The sequence below is a fragment of the Rousettus aegyptiacus genome, unplaced genomic scaffold (assembly GCF_014176215.1).
Source record: "Rousettus aegyptiacus isolate mRouAeg1 unplaced genomic scaffold, mRouAeg1.p scaffold_m13_p_4, whole genome shotgun sequence".
NCBI classification, from domain to species: Eukaryota; Metazoa; Chordata; class Mammalia; order Chiroptera; family Pteropodidae; genus Rousettus; species Rousettus aegyptiacus.
In genome coordinates, this window is record NW_023416307.1 from 15,367,835 (window position 1) to 15,373,034 (window position 5,200).

A 5,200-nucleotide genomic window follows, 5' to 3' on the forward strand; every position below is an offset into this window, starting at 1 on the left:
CTTCTGGTTTCATCTTCTACAGTGAGAAAACTCTCTGCTTTAAAAGGCCTCTTGTGATTAGATTAACAACACCTGAATAATTTCTCTATTTTTTGCAAGTTCTTAGTAATCTTACCTACATCTGCAACATCACTTTTTCCATGTAGCAGAACGTAATCATGGTACTAACATCTGGAGGTAAAGGTCACAGGGGACATCTTAAAATTCTGCTTAACACAAGGAGAACCCTTTTTCAGACACATTTGATATTCAAATTCATTTAGTAGCAGAATTACAGATTAGCCTTTTAAATATTTTTCCTCATAAAGCTATCAGATTTCCATTTCTCTAGGAGATTTTCTCCAGTTTGCTGTTCAATTACACCGGTTATGTGTTCTTCATCATTATTAAGAATTGCATACATGTTAGAGAAATTGTCATTTATTACTTTTTCACCTTTTTCGAAAAGACACAGGCTGATTTGCTAGATGAAAACTGACATCTTTAAAGGCACAAAATATTACAATTTTTTCCCCACGAAATTGTAAGGTAGACACTCAAAGTATCATCAGCAGGCATATCTTGTCATGAACTAGTTAAAACTGATGTTGTAAAGAATATCTAGCATAATAGAAAGACTATAAAAATGTTGAATATAGCCAGCGCACTATTTAGATAACAGATTATAAAGTTTAGCAGAATCCAAGCCCATGGATGTCCAGTACAGACTTTCCCACAAGAAGTTATTTAATAACAATGCCCAGATCTTTTAAACAGGATACTAAAATTGCTTCAATTATAGAACATATTGTTATATAAATATTGGTCTGTCTAGAGCAAGATCCTGCCATGAAGATTAATGTTAAAGACACAGTGATGACAGATGTTTCAAAAAACCACCAAACCGAGATCACTTGTAAGACATTTTATTAAAGTCTATCCTCTCTTCTTTTGAAGCATGACCATAATTGATGATCCAGGGAAGCTTAACAAGTACCCAATTTTCCCAAGAAGATTTGTTCTTTGTTTTAGAAAGTATGAAGAAAAATAGAATTTGTTAGGACATTAAGAGCTTCTAAAATAGTCACTAACATGGGCATTGTAAATATAAGCAGCAAAACTGGCCATCCTCACAATATCTAGAGGCCATTGACACTGCATTTCATGTGGCTTCCTCCAGTGTTAAGCCAGCAATGGCATAGCGAATGCTTCTTGTGCTTCAAGTTTCACTTCTTTGTTTTCTGCCCAGCTCCTATTGCTGCGATCATTTATAAGATGTGCATGGCTACTCTGAGTTGAAATAAATATTTGATTTTTTGTATTCAAAGAACCATAGGCTCTCATGTTCTTATACTGATTATCCAATGCCAAGTGCAAATGTTGAAACTATGCATCCATATTCATGGCCTCCTCCTTTAGTGAATCCTTAAATGATACCTCACCAGCATGATCCTGAGCTATATCTGCCACCAGGATCCAGGCAACACAAGTGAGGAGGGTCTGGACACAGTTGGCACCCTTTACATTTCATTTAAAAAGCTGAAAATTCAGTATGTGGGTAGGTTTTGACACAGAAAGGTGTCAGATTAGCATGCAGACATGAGTCTGGTGCATAATTTCTTTTATCTTTTATTCTTGCTAAATATTAGTTCTGTGTAGTTGATTTTAGGTCACAGTTTTTCTCAAGATATAACTATGTCAAAACTTTGACCTATCACCTTACATGCTTCTTTTCCCAGACAACTCCTCTTATTACCACCTTTTCTCTGGCAGAGATCGTGCTTCCTCTTAAACAGATTATAGATGCACTAAGACTGAAAAACTCAAAGTATACCCCCTCCTCTCTCCAATACTTTACTCTTTTCTATGTTCAGTTTGCCAGTCTACTCAATGGAGGTTATCCAAACCATGATTTATAATCAGTCATCACCACATCAGCTTTTTCACTTACTACCTTTAAGCATCTATTTTTACTGTTTCACCGAATGACTCCTAAATGTGACCCCCATAAACCTACTAATTGCTCAATCAAATGGAAACATTTTAATTTTTGTTTTAAATCTCTGAAACATTTTATATCATTGACATGTTGTTCTACATTGTTTCTATTTTTATTTATGACTATAAGATATCAAACTTTTACCCCAATATTTCTGAACATTCTTTCTCAAGTGTCTTCATTGAAACTTCTTTCTCTCACTGTCTTCTCATTACTGATGATTCCCAGAAACCTATTATCAAATTGTACCTCCTCATGTTCTCTGTGAACATATTACACATCTACTTCCAATTATTTGTTTTTTCCCTTGCATATATTATTACAATTATCAACACTAAATTTTAGTTTATGCTACTTTTATGAGTTCCAGATATATATTTCTTTCTCAGTCCTATACATACTAGTCTCACTTTAAAATTCTTCAGATATTTACATTCAATATGATTCAAAACAAACAAAAAAATGCAAAACTTCAGTACTTCAGTATTTCACTTCCAGAAAAAAGTATATATCAAACAAATTTAGATTTTTAAAGTAACCGAAGAATTGAAATATAAAAGTATTTCAATTGAAAAGCAACATTAAATAATTTGAGGGAAAAAAATGTTTCCTTTAAGTTGGTTTTAATCACTGACAAATGAGAACAGATGCCACTGGAAAATCTACACACGAGGCTGACATGGAAAGGTAATATAATGTTGAAATAGTCTTATAATAACAAGACATCCTATTATCACTGTTGTCCCATTAAATTTTGATTCATTTGATTCCAAGAGGAAATGTATTGGTTCAATAATATCATCTGAGAAAATTTGTTGTAAAAAAAAAGCGAATTTTCAAATGATCTTGTCTCATAAATAGAAAGAAAATGAAAATATTTTAGAAGAAAAAATATTTTTTAATGAGGTTAAATCAGTTTGAAAAAATAGAAAATTTAGAGATGGTACAACCAAGAAATGTATTAAAGTATGAACACTAGAAAACAACACCTAAATTATCAGCAGCATTTAATTTTTTCTCTTCTACAGTGTGAATATCATGGCTTCAGTCAGTTCTCATTGTGTGTGGATATTTCATATTTATGGATAAAGTTTTATTTTAATATTTTGTAATTTAATTTTATATATATGCTTACACACACGCACATACATATATATATATATATACACACACACACATACATAGCTCTAGTAAAATTTAGTATACAAAGCACATAAACATTTCTTTTACCTTATATGCTATAGCCTTTTCTCTAGAAGCAATGGAACAAAGTAGCTTTTAGAAAGGCAAGAAAGAACAATTCATGATATCTAAAAAGAAAATAGATGTTACTCTCTTCTCTGTGCTATGAAATTAGGCCCCGATGAAGGATAAGAACAAATGCTTATGACTATGATCTATGATTAGTGCAGTGATATAGTGTTTTTAATCTACTGGATAACCATGTTCATCATCTATTTATCAGTTATGACAACAGTTGTTAAAAGAGAAACAGAATAAACATTGAGAAACCAAATGGAGATTATTCCTAGTTAGTCTAAAGGCCATTGTAGAATATATCTAAAGGATAAGACTTATCTTCTTTGAATTTTTAAAATTATAATGCAAAAACTATAACTGAGAAAAAAAAAATGTATCTTTCCATCCAAGAAATCCAATACTTCTCCTTTGAAGATTTTATGTTGGAATTGTACATAAATGGATAAACGACTTATTTTGAGTTTCTCTTTTTATAAGCTACCATAGAAGGGTACTAAGGATGAAGAATCTGTGTACAGAGTGTAATAGAATTTATGGAAAAGACAATTGTTTCTTCTTGCTGACTAAACTTTAAGTGATCAGTCAGCTCTGATATCAAGCAATACACAGTTCTGGCAATCATCTAGGAAATTACAAAAATTATATAGAAATGTTAGCTATGTAGGTCTTAAAAGAGAATATAAAATTTTAGTCTGAGTAATTTATTCAGTAATGAAGAAACAAAAGACTTAAAGATTCAAGGACAATCTGAATACCCTAGAAATATTTTACAATAAAATGCATTTTAGGATTTGCAACAATTGCTAATTTCTATATTTCTAGAGATTTACAGTTTTCCTTTAAAATAAATAAATTCGATAACTTCTACTTTGCAAAGGAATAAAAAACTTGAAATTGTGATGTCTCATGCTGCCATGGAAATGTTTAATTGCTACTTTTTTAATGCAAATTAATTTTCTCATATGCTCAATTTAAGTATCATCCAATTTTCCTCTCTGTGGCCTTTTGCTTAAGGAGTAATTACATTGCTGACATTTTTAATTAAAACTGTGCTATCTATTTTAAAAAGCATTAAGCCTGCCATTGATTTCAGATCCTGAATAAAATTTTGGTTGATGAATCAGGATATGTGTCTTAATATTCTATGAAGCCTATATGTATTAGCTTACAATTTAAATTTCATAGTATTCAAATAGAAACTCAGTTTAAAAAAATAGCATCATTAGAAATTAAGATCCTAACACAATGAAACACATGTGTGTGTGTTCTTTCTAATTAACTATGTGTAACATATTAATTTAAATTTACAGTTAGAAAATTAGAGATTTAACATTTTAGCAATTTTTGTAAACCTGAAAAATAATCTATGGTTTACTATATATTTATTAAATGTATTTCCAAACTTTCAATGAAGAATAGTGATTAGCCACTTAACCAATACATTGAGAATGTTGGTAATGTTATGAAGAATGCTTTCAAACAAAATGGTGAAGGGAATGTGCAGTTAACTGAATAGGCCTATGAATTTTGGAAGTGAAGATAGTGATCTCAGTCGACATAAGGAATCTAAGTAATCTGTAAATGAAGACAAAGCTGAGATTTAGCCAAACATCTAGCAAGAAAAAATATCACTTAGAAATTCCCCAAACCAAGACTCTGAGACCTGGATAGATTTGGCTCCTAATCTAATACATATGAACCTATGTTAGAAAGTGAGTGTGTGACCCTGATCAGTCCTTCACAGTTATGTGTAACTCAACTTTGGTTTCAAGGATCGTCCTACTCCGAATATCTTATACAATAAATGAAGTCATTAGGCCTATCTTAAGTGAATAGCATGAAGGAGAAGATGCAGTTCTGATTTATGTTGACTGTAGAGTGAAAAAAGCCTTTAAAATCAAGGCTATCCATACAATATATTTCTCTAGTTACCTATTTACATCCTTTTAGTATATTTTTTTG

At 31.2% G+C, this 5,200-nt stretch overlaps 1 pseudogene; it reads right to left on the reverse strand.

Annotated features, from left to right (window-relative positions):
- Positions 1-300: 300 nt before the first annotated feature.
- On the reverse strand, positions 301-1,107 carry LOC118601613 (annotated as a pseudogene).
- Positions 1,108-5,200: the final 4,093 nt, after the last annotated feature.